The following is a 12,210-nucleotide window of genomic DNA, read 5'->3' as shown; positions in this document are numbered from 1 at the left end:
GGCAGGGCAGGGCGTGTAAGCCCTTGGGAATCTCAGAAAAGGCCAGCAAACAATTCATTCCAGCAGGAAGGAGCATGGCTTTGAGGGGAATTACTGGAAACAGAAACCAAACTGAGCAGGGCAGGAACACGCTAAGTGAAAGAGAAAGCTTGGGTGGCAGGAGGGGCCTAGAGGAAGCTGGTCTCAGAAAACACGGGCACGCAGCAGGTGGAACAGAGAGCATGCTGGAAAGTGCAGCCTGCTGGGAAGGGGGGCCTGGGGGCTGGAACAGAAAATCTCCTGGCACCAGACTGGTGGCTCAGCGACCAAGAAGTGGCTGCAGAGACAGAGCTGAGCTGACCCCGAGATGGGAAAAATGCCCTAGCCCATCTCCTCCCAGACCCCCTACTCACTCCCAACTGAACCTCCTCCCACTACAGGCCTGGAGAAAGCAGCTGCTTTAAACCTGAGGAAAAAGGCAAATCAGCCCAGCTCCACCTTAAGTTACCTTCAGAAAGATTAACCCGAAACAAGCTACACCAGAGCCAAGTAAGTGCCCTTAGTGCTTGCTTCCTGTGCCCTTGGCCACCTCTGGTTTCAGTCCGAGGGACAAAGGACAGATCCCTGCCCACCCCGCAGTGCCTCCTCCACGGGGCACCTGGCCTCTTCCTGCTTTCTACCCCGGGGCTCTTTCCAGAACCTCTCAGCTCACAGGTAAGTGCAGCCCAGAAGTGCAGGGAAGCTGACACCCCCAGGGGCAACCCTCAAGCAAGGGAAGACGCCAGCCTCCTTGTCCCCTGGCAGAGATCCTGGCGGAGCGAGTCCCCATTGCCCACATCTTGACGGCACACCCTCCTTTGGTCCTTTTTCCCTCCCTGTCGTACTATCGCAAATCCCTCCTTCCCGCCTCTGGGGTCCTCCCCCAAATAAGCCACCCCCACCAAGTCTGTTTCAGGCGAGTTAATATTGGATGTGGCCCCAGAGGAGAGAACCTGACACATTTCCAGGAAAACCCATTTGAGCTGGTGAAACTGTTGTTTTTAAAGTCCAAGGACAAGTCATTCCAGTAGTTCACAGAGTAATCAAAGATCATGAAAAAGATGGTGGAGACAGCAGATTTCTGACTCAAGGAGATAATAGTGAAGCTGCCGAAAGAGGCTTGCACAGACAGGGCCAGAATGGGCTTGGAAAGAAGAAAAGAGGCAGAGGGTTTTGCTGCACGTTGCGGGGGGGGCAGGTGGTCACCATAAAAATGGGTGACTCTGCAGAGCTCAATGGCGCTCTGTTGGCTGTCATAGGTGCATATGTGCTACAAAAATGTGAATCCCGAAATGAGGAACAGTTCCTGGCACCAAACTGAAATGAAGTCTATTGAAAAAGAGAAAAACTAATATATTTGAAATGTTCTACTCTCTGTATAAAATGAAACAATATGGGGACACTTTTGTCTCGTCCAAATAAATAATTCAGTGGTTATTAGCCTTTCATCTACTGTTTCTTCATCCAATGCCACGTGATGACTGACCCTGTAAAATGCTTCAGTGGTTCTTTCAATCCTAGTCTGAAAAGCTGTAACAAACACATTTTGGCCTTTTGAGACTTTATCATGTCTACATTTAAAGGGTGAGTCCCAAAATTGTGCCCCAACTTACCTGATGCCATAATAGCATTCAAAAATGTTCTGTTGCATAAGACACAGTAAATTAGTAATATCGATAAAAGTCAAGGAACAATAGTTTTCCTATTTTCATTTTTTATTTACAACTTCATCTGTTTTTTTTTCAGAGTATATTCCTTTTCCATGAGGCCGAGGATTCTCTGATATCAGTTTCATCTTTTTCAGCTTCTTTCAAGCTAGACAATGCAGCTGTGAATTAAAAAAGGAAGTTTTTGAAAGAAAGAAAGAAAGAGAGAGAGAGAGAAAGAAAGAAAAAGGGAAGTCTTCTAATCCCCGTTTTTAAGCCAGTGATCCATTCTCAAAAATAGGAAAATATATTGTAAGCACATTGTCTTTGATTTTAGAAGAAAATATAATTAACTTATAAAATAAAGAACTGTGTTATGTAACATTTAAAAAATTTAGAAAAGTTTAAACATATTGCAAAACAACAAAGGCTACCTACTTCTTGTGTTTCTGTAAGATGTGAAGAAAATTTTGAGACTTCAAACTGAGAATTTATTATACAATAATGAAATCACAGGATTATAGCAGGTATAACCAAAGGTAGGTATGAAAGTAGTAGACTCCTGAGAACAGAGTTAATATATAAAAATGCATTATATGGGGTGCCTAGGTGGCTCAGTCGGTTAAGCGACTGACTCGTGATTTTGACTCAGGTCATGATCTCATGGGTTGTGGGATCAGGCCCTGAGTCAGGCTCTGCACTCAGCGGGGGTCTGCTTGAGAGATTCTCCCTCTCCCCCCACTCAGGTGCACACACACACTCTCTCTCTAAAACAAATAAATAAATCTTTAAAAAATATAATAAAATAAAAATGCATTACGTAAACCCCACTCCTACTTAGAATATTCTAGAAAACACAAGAATACATAAGCACACATTCCAGTATCTGTCAGAGTCATAACATCACCACATATCATGAAGCACCTGGCAGACCTGCTACAGACTAGTGATTCCTTTGTACCTTTCATTTTTGCTCTTTTTGAATAAATATGTCGATAGTTACCACCCCCTGCCTGTCCTACCCGTGTATACTGGGTGTGTTGAGGGCAGGCAATTTGTCTCTTCAGTTTCACACGTCCACAGAAGAAGTACTTACCAAACTACACCCCAGGACCTTCATCCAGCCTTATATTCACATATGGATCTGATTAGGATAATGACATTTTGGACTTGGAGTTTATGCTATACTGGGACAAGACTCTGAAGGACGTTGGTGGGGAGTAAATATATTTTGTCCACAAGGGGAATGTGAACCATTGGCGACACTATGGCAAACATACTCTGAAGAGGTCCCTCGTGTTTACACCTTTGTGTGGTTCCCCGTCCTTGAGTGTGGGTGCCATCCATAACTTGGTTCTAACCAATTAAAGATGGCAAAAGTGATGGGATGTTATTCCTATGATCGTTTACATTACGTAAGACTCCATCTTGCTGGCAGACTCTCTCTCTCCTTGCTGTCTTGGAAGAATCCAGCTGCCAAACTGTAGTTCAAGGCACTGAATGCCGCTCAAAACCACGCAAACGGGGCAGTGGATGCTTCCCTCGGTGACCCTGGTCCTGCTGGCCCCTTAATTGCCTCCTTATAAAAACCCTAAGCAAAGGACCGAACTAAGCCATATCCAGACTTCTGACCAAGAAAAACATTTTAAATTTCATAACAAGATCAGTATAAAAGGAAACTCCCTTAATATGATTTTTTTAAAGTGTCCGGCAAAAATCTACACCAAAGATTTTTAATTGCAAAACATTAGAAGTGTTCCCTTTAGGATCAGGAACAAGACAAGGATCCTACTAGTACCGCTTTTATTCACTCCAAAAAGAAAAAAACAAATGACTACAGGTATAAGTACTGGAAGGGAAGAAACAAAACTATAATTATTTGCAAATGATATAGAAAACCCAGTAGAATAGGGGCGCCTGGGGGCCTCAGTCAGGTGACCGTTCGACTCTTAATCTCAGCTCAGTCTTAATCTCAGGGTCGTGAGCTTGAGCCCCAAATTGGCCCAGTGTGGAGCCCACTTAAAAAAACCCAAACAATAGAATATACAAACTAATTACTGAATTACTGAGTGCTCAGAAATCCTGTTGATATAGGGACACCTGGATGGCTCAGTCGTTAAGCGTTTGCCTTCGGCTCAGGTCATGATCCCAGGGTCCTGGGATCGAGCCCCGCATCGGGCTCCCTGCTCAGTGGGAAGCCCGCTTCTCCCTCTCCTGCTCCCCCTGCTTGTGTTCCCTCTCTCACTGTTTCTCTCTCTCAAATAAATAAATAAAATTTAAAAAAAAGAAATTTTGTTGATATAACACCAATATGCAAAACCAATTGCTTTCTTATGTGCTAGCAACAAAATGTTTTTTAAAATGTAGCATTAGAAAGAGACATGATTTATCTTTTTGAAAAAAAAAAACTAAGTCTAACAAGAGACATGCAACAACTTTAGGGAGCAGGTTATAAAAATGTTTTAATATTTTTAAAGAAGACTTGCATAAGTAGAGAGAAATACCATTTTCATGAGTAGAATATCTCAGATATGTCAGTTCTATAAATTCAGTGTAATTCCCTTCAAATTTCAGAACAGTTTTTCACGGAACTCAACAAACTGAAATTTCTAAGGAATTCATTAAAAAGAGCAAAGAGGCAATAATAACAGAGACAATGTTGAAGATGAATAAGGTATGATCTAGAAGCTATCAAAATATAGTACACATTCATTAAAACACTGTGGTATTGATGCAATAACAGAAAAAAGCCACACAATGGAAAAGAATAGAAGAATAAAGATCCTGACATGCACAGAACCTGTTTTTCAACCTAGGTGGCGTTATAAACTTGTAGGGAAGCTGACCCAGTCTATATAGGGTGCTGAGTTTATTCCTTATGGGTATGAAAAAAATAAAAGCTTCACACCATACACGAAATCTATTCCAGTTGAATTAAAGACCTACGTTTTTTCACTTTTAAAATAAAATATAAAATATCTTTACGAATTTGGGGCAGAGAAGGTCAAAAGTTGGAAAACATAAATCATAAACAAAAATATTCATCCAGCCACCTAAAAAAATTTTTTTAAACTCCTGTGTATACAAAGACATCCAATGAAGATAAAAAGACAAATCATATAGCTACATCTAGATCTCAAACACATTCATGCATGTTTTGTTTATAATAACAAGAAATTCGAAAGAGGAGAATGGAGGGACACATTGTGGTATATTCATGGGATGGAATATTATACAGCCGTGAAAATACACTAGTTCTACACATATCGGCAGGAGCATCTCAAAAAGCTAACATTACGTGTGAAAAAACACAAGTCTCAGAAGGATATGCACTCGATGATATATTTATATAAAGTTTTAAACTATGCAATTCTACCATATGTTGTTTAGGAATACATACGTATATAGTAATCATGAAAATGCATGCATGGGAAGGATAAACACTAAATTTAGGATCGTCATTCCCTTTGCGGGGTAGAGTGTGAAGGGAAATATCATTGGAAAGGGCCAGGAAACTTCAACTATATTTATTATTTCATTTCCTAAGATAAATGTTGTTTTCTTGATCTTTTAGTATGTTTTATATCACCATAATTTCTTTTTTTTTTTTTTTTTTTTACAAAAATAGCCGGGTCCTTGGTGAAATCATTAAGCTGCTGGATCAAGTCTTTCTGAGTTATTTGAGCCAATAAAGCCTCGAAGTTGTTTCAGCCAGTGGTGGGGGGGTGATCTTGTTCCTGCCACCAAAGACTCCTAAAGGATTCTGTCTCCCCCACGAAGCCTCCCTAACCATTGTGGCTCTCCAAAGAGCTTCTCTGGGCTGCTCGAAGCTATGGTGGCTTCCACCTGCTCCAACGTTGTGTAGATTTATTGGCGAATTACTTCATGTACCAAAAATGGTACCAAAAATGGCAGCTCATCTACCAAAAAATGACAGCAAGAACAAAACCTAACCGTTTCTCGTGCTCTCTGTGTGCCAACATGGTGCTTGACTTTCTACAGCCATTGTTTAAAACCACCCTGACAGAGGCCGTTACCAACTCCATTTTGCAAGCCAGGAACCTGGAGCTCAGAGAGGCTAAATGACTCATTCAAGAGGTGCCTGGGTGGCACAGTCAGTGAAGCGTCTGCCTTCGGCTCAGGTCATGATCCCAGGGTCCTGGGATTGCGCCCCGCGTCGGGCTTCCTGCTCAGCGGGGAATTCGGCTTCTCCCTCTGCCCATCCCCTGCTCGTTCTCTCTCTCGCTCTTAAAATATTTTTTAAAAATGACTCGTTCAAGATCGCACAGTGGAAAGGTGCTGAGTCGATCTGTTTTCTGCCAGCTCCCCCAGGTCTTTCCTCCCCGGGCCCCTCACCGCCCCCGCCCCCAGACTGGGGCCAACAGAGGGATCTCTCCTGGTGGCCGACAGAGGGCGCTGTTGTTCGGGGGGGGAGCAGAACCCCAGGGACAAGGCCAGCCGCAGGGCGGGAAGCAGGCCTTCCAACTGCTGAAGGCTGCACCGGCCTGGCCCCCCCGCGCCCTGTGGTCCCCAGGGCGGGGCAGGGCCCACGGCCGGCCGCCCCCCACCAGGCCCCTGCCTGTCGTCAGCCGCAGGCTCTGATTTGCTTGAGCCTTTGCCACCAGCTCCCACTAGGTGTCTCTGTCACTTTATTTTTCTGGTGCCTGAAGGTGAAACAAGGCCACTTCCAACTACTCAAAACTGGTTAAGTGGGCTGCCTGGAACTGTGGTTTTCAGAGAAAACAGACTCCTTTCGCCAAAGCAGTGGGCACGACGTTGGAGAGCAGAGGATTCACATGGATTGGAGGCCCTCTGCGTGTCAGCCGGTTCACACGCCCTGGTAGTGATAGCTGGCACGTAAGGGATACTCGGGATGTCCAAGGCCCTGCTGTGTGCTCTTAACAAACATTCACTCACTAAAGCTTCACGAGACAACCCAGGAGGTAAGTCCAGAACACAGAAAGGTTAAGTAACTTACCCAAGTTCACACAGCTAGTGACGTGGTCATTTGGATCATCGCATCCTCACGGCAACTCTGTAAGGCAGGTGTTGCCATCCCCATGGTACAGGTGAGGAGACCAGGCTCTGAAAAATTAAGAAGCCAGCGTTACCCAGCTAAACAGTGGCAGAAGCTGATTTCAAATCTAGGTCTCTTTGACTCAGGACAAAATGGAAGACCTGGCGTCCTCCCTGAGAGGGAGAGGAGACTAGCTCACAGGGAGGGTCCCACGTCCTTAACCCCACACGGGGCCCCTACACAGGCCTGTGGACAGCACCGAGGACTGGGCAGCCACCCTTCACTTAGGCGAGGCTGAGCTGCTCTAAACTATTTCAGGATTTGCTTCAAAGGAAACCGAGGAGCGACAGAGTCTGTCACCTTATGTGCAAACCCGCCATCTGGGTGTGGACAGACGAGCATCTGCCCACCTCCACTCAGGAGGATGAGGGCGCATTGCCTTCAAGGGGTGGTTCTTGGGGGGCCAGCAGAGGATGCCGTAAGGCAGGATCTGAGGGAATCTACAGAGAGCCTCAAGATTGCTCCCCTTATCCAGCTATTTACTGCTGCCTGAAATCTCCTCTTTAGAGATGGATTTATTTGGTTTAAGGGATTGGCCTCTGTTAAAATACAAAGACTGCCCAGGAGAAGTCTTAGGGCTCTTCTCCATATATTCCCACCCAGGCCTGTGGTAGGATGGTACACCCCATGGAGTTGTGACTCACCGTGGACAATGAAATGTGGGTGGGCGTGCTACGCGTCTGTTCCAGGGGGAAGCCCGGCCAGCCATGCACAGTCCTGGACACTCTCTCCTTCCACCCACCACAGTGACCAGCACTGCTCCAGACAGGGTCAAGTCTAGCTGCCTAGGTCCCCAGGGGAAAGATGTGAACTTCTGTGGACACATGAGAAATACCTCTGTGGCAGGGCGTCTGGGTGGTTCAGTTGGTTCTGTATCCAACTCTTGCCTTAGGCTCAGGTCATGATTGCAGGGTTGTGAGTTTGAGCCCTGCACCGGGCTCCACGCTGGGCATGGAGCCTGCTTAAGATTGTCTCTCTCTCTCTCCCTCTCCCTCTGCCCCTCCCCCTGCCCTCTCTGCCTCGAAAGAAAGAAAGAAAGAAAGAAAGAAAGCGAGCTTTGTGGTGTTAGCCCCCAAGATTTTGGTGTGGTTTGTAATGATAGTCCAATCTAGTCCATCCTGACTGATACACCAGCAGGGCACATTAATCTAGTAGCCAGCCATTAACACCTTAGTGTGAATTTGCACACAGCCACGACTTGTGGAAAACTGGAGCTTCCCTGGGGGGAGTGGGGAGGAAGGAAGAAAAAATCTGTATTGGTTAATTTCCAAAGATGATCCCAAATAATTCCAGCCCTCTGATCCATACATGTTCTACCTCAGATCAAACGTGGAGTCTAATTTTCCTGATCTTAAATTGGGACGACTTTAGCAACCTGCTTGGCCAATAGAGTGAGGTGGGATTGATATTCTGGGACAGCCAAGACCAGATTCTCAGAAGCCTCGGTCTCTTGGGACACTCACTTTTGGAACCCTCCCCCTCAGAAAGCAGCTGTTGTGCCCCAGAAGCCCAAGCCATAAGAAGCCATGTGGGCCGTCTACTCACCAGCCCCCACTGAGCTCGAAGCCAACTGGCCGCCATGTGAGTCAGTCATCTTGAACCTCCAGCCCCGTAAAGACTTCAGCCCCAGGCACCATCAGAATGCAAGCATCTCCTGTGCAAGCACAGGAGAAATCCTGAGTGAGAACCATCCAGCTGAGCCAGTAGGGCAGGGGAGTCAGCAGACACGAGAGGAAGTTGCTTCAGCCACCACGTTTGGGGAGAGGTTTGTTATGCTGCCGTGGTTAAATAAGAAGACCTTGGTGCCGGAAGTGGGGCGCTGCTGTGTTCTTTTTTTAATCTAAAAGTTTAATCTCAAATTGGCATTGGCTTTGGGACAAGGGAAGAGGCAGAAGCCGGAAAGGCTCAGAGGAATCTGTGGGTGAAGGCTTGACAGACAGGGGGGCAGAGCACAGAGAAGGGGCTCTTCCACCATTCGGGCAGGAGTGGGAAGTCAGCGACGCTGGGACCTTTGGTGACATTACACAGAAAAGTACTTCATGAACTGCTGGGTTCGACTAAGAAGGTTTCCTGAGTGCGGGTTGCAAGTACCAGCTTTTGACAAGGTATCTGCGGAGAGAGAAAAGAGAAAAAAATGAACCAAAAAGAAACTTAAAAAAAAATTTCTCTCTCTCTTTAAAGACTTTATTTTTTAGAGCAGTGTTAGGTTCACAGCAAAATGGTGTGGAAGGTACAGAGAGTTCCCATGGATCCCTGCCCCCAATATACACAACCTCCCCTGCTATAACACCCCATCAGCGTGGGACATTTGTTACAATAATGAACCTACATGGACACGTCACTATCACCCAAGTCCATCCCTTACAGGAGGGTTCACTCTAGGTACATGCTACGGGTTTTAACAAATGTACTGTGACAGGTATCCACCCTTATAGTATCCTACAGAATAGTTTTCCTGCCCTAAAATTCCTCTGTGCTCCATGGATTCATCCCCTGCCCCCAACTCTGGGCAACCACTGAGCTTTTTCCTGTCTTAATGCCTATAATTTTGCTTTTCCCAGATGTCATAGAGTTGGCATCCTATAGTCTGTAGCCCTTTGGATTGGCTTCTCTTACTTAGGAATGTGCATTTAAGATTTCTTCATATCTTTCCATAGCTTGACAGCTCTCTTCTTTTCAGCACTGAATAATGTTCCATTGTGTGGATGTACCACAGTTTACTTATCCAGTCACCTACTGAAGGACATCTTGGCTGCTTCCAAGTTTTGGCAATTATGAATAAAGCTGCTATAAACACCATGGTACAGGTTTTGTGTAGACATAGCTTTTCAACTCCTTTGGGTAAACAAAAAGAAGTAAGATGGCTAGATCGTATGGTAAGAGTGGGTTTAGTTTTGTAAGAAACTGCCAGACTGTTTTCCATAGTGACTGTACCATTTTTCATCCTCACCAGCAATAAAGGAGAGTCTCCCCTGCTGCACATCCTTGCCAGCATCTGGTGTTCTCAGTGTTCTGGATTTGGGCCATTCTAATAGGTGTGTAGCGGGAACTCATTGTTTTCATTTGCATTTCCCTGATGACATATGACGTGGAGCATCTTTTCATGTGCTTATTTACCATCTGTGTATCTTTTTTGGTGAGGTGTCTGTTAATTAAGATCTTTGGCCCATTTTGCAATCAGGTTGTTTTTTTATTGCGGTTTTAAGAGTTCTTTGTATATTTTGGATCAGAGTCCTTGATCAGACATGTCTTTTGCAAATATTTTCTCCCAGTCTGTGGCTTATATGCTCATTCTCTTGACACTGTCTTTTGCAGAGCAGAAGTTTTTGATATTAATGAAGTCCAGTTTATCAATTCTTTCTGTAATGGATTGTATTGGGTGTTGTATCTAAAGAATCATTGCCAAATCCAAGGTCAGCTAGGTTTTCTCCTGTGTCCTCTTCAAGAGATTGTATAGTTTTGCATTTTACATTCCAGTCTATGAATCCTTTTTAATTAATTTTTGTGACAGGTATAAGGTCTGTGTCTAAATTCATTTTTTCACATGTGAATTGACCATTTGTATGATTTTATTTCCTATCATTTCTTAGCATATCAGTTATGCTTTTGTGTTTACTTTTTTTGGTAGTTGCGGGAGTTTGCAATATACATTTATAACCAATTCAAATCTACTTTCAAATTCAAAGGACGACTTACAACTAATTCAAATCTACCTTATAATAACAAAATAATTCTAATTCCTCCCTCTCATCCCTTGTATCATTGCTGTCATTCATTTCACTTACAAATAAGTATACAAAAGTGAGTGTGTATATATATACACACGTGTACACTTATTTGTATATATTCACTTTTGTATACTTATTTGTGTCTGTGTATACATACCCACAAAGCATACATAATCACTTACCTTACTACTGTTATTATTTTGAGTAAACCATTACATGTTAGGTCAATTAAGAATAAGGAAAATTTTAAATTTTTTTAAATTGTATTTATTTATTTATTTGACAGAGAGAGAGAAAGAGGGCGCACGCATGCACGCCCACAAGCAGGAAGGGCGGCAGGCAGAAGAAGAGGGAGAAGCAGACTCCCCTATGAGCAGGGAGCCCGATTCTGGGCTCCATCCCAGGACCCTGGGATCATGACCTGAGCCAAAGGCAGGCACTTAACCAACTGAGCCACCCAGGTGCCTGAAAAATTAAAGTTTTTATTTTACTTTCACTATTCCTTCTTTGCTCTTCCTTTCTTTTGCAGATCCAAGTTTCTAACCTATATCACTTTCCTTCTCTCTAAAGAACTTCTTTTAACATTTCTTGCAAGGAGGGTCTATTGGCAACAAATCCTCTCAACTTTTATTTGTATGAGAAAGTCTATTTATCCTTCACTTTTGAAAAAGAATTTTGTAGGGTACAGAATTCTAGATTGGTGGGGTTTTTTCTCTCACCACTTTAAATATTTCACTCCTTTCTCTTCTTATTTGCACTGTTTCTGAGAGGTCAGATATAACTGTCATTAAGGTGTTGTTTTTTTTCCTTTGACTTCTTTCAGGATTTTTTCTTTGACTTTCTTTAGTTTGACAGTGATATGCCTAGATGTAGTTTCATGGCATTTACTCTGCTTGGTGTTCCCTGAGTTTCCTGGATCTGTGGTTTGGTATCTGACATTAACTTGGGAAAATTCCCAGTCATTATTGTTTCAAATATTTCTTCTCTTCCTTTCTCTCTTCTCCTTGTGGTATTCCCATGATGCTTATGCTTTTGCCGTTGTCCCACAACCCTTGGATATCCTGTTCTTTTTTTTTTTTTTTTTTGTCTTTGTTCTCTTTGCTTTTCAGTTTTGGGAATTCTATTGACATATCTTCATGCTCAAAGATTCTTTCCTCAGTCATGTCCAGTCTATTACTAAGCTCATCAAGTACTCTTCATTTCTATTACAGTGGGGTTTTAAGTTTATTTATTTACTTAAGTAATCTCTCTACCCGACGTGGGGCTTGAACTCACAACGCTGAGATCTAGAGTCACATGCTCTTCTGCATGAACCGGCCAAGTGCCCCATCTATTACACTGTTTTTGACCTCTGGTGTTTCTTTGGTTTTCCCAGGATCTCTGTCCCTCTGCTTGCATTGCCCGTCCATTCTTGCACGCTGTCTCCTTCATCTGTTAGAGACCTCAGCACATTCATCATGGCTGTTTTGCATTCTAACATCCCTGTCATGTCTTGTTCTGATACTTGCTCTGTCTCTTCAAATTGTGTTTTTTGCTTTTTAGTAGGCCTTACAATTTTTTCTTAATAGCCAGACATGATGTACCGGATAAAAGGAACTGCTATAAATAGGCCTTTAGTAACATTGTGGTGAGGTGGGGGTGGCGGGGGGCGAGGAAAGCATTCTCTAGTCCTGTAATTAGGTTTCAGTCTTTTAGTGAGTCTGTGCCTCTGGACTATGAGCTTCACGAGCATCTCTCAGGT

General features: G+C 43.8%; 1 long non-coding RNA gene across 1 annotated transcript; it reads right to left on the bottom strand.

Moving 5' to 3' along the window:
- Positions 1-1,715: 1,715 nt before the first annotated feature.
- On the bottom strand, positions 1,716-8,516 carry LOC141373727 (uncharacterized). The gene is made up of 3 exons (XR_012380018.1): positions 8,287-8,516; positions 6,643-6,749; positions 1,716-1,846 (listed from the first exon to the last, which is right to left on the bottom strand). It is a non-coding gene; the product is annotated as an uncharacterized lncRNA (long non-coding RNA).
- Positions 8,517-12,210: the final 3,694 nt, after the last annotated feature.

This window comes from Callorhinus ursinus, unplaced genomic scaffold (genome assembly GCF_003265705.2).
Source record: "Callorhinus ursinus isolate GAN/ISIS: 27379988/994484 unplaced genomic scaffold, GSC_fseal_2.0 scaffold11, whole genome shotgun sequence".
Lineage (NCBI taxonomy): Eukaryota > Metazoa > Chordata > Mammalia > Carnivora > Otariidae > Callorhinus > Callorhinus ursinus.
The sequence above is the reverse complement of the archived record's forward strand: the minus strand, read 5'-3'. Positions and strand labels throughout refer to the sequence as shown.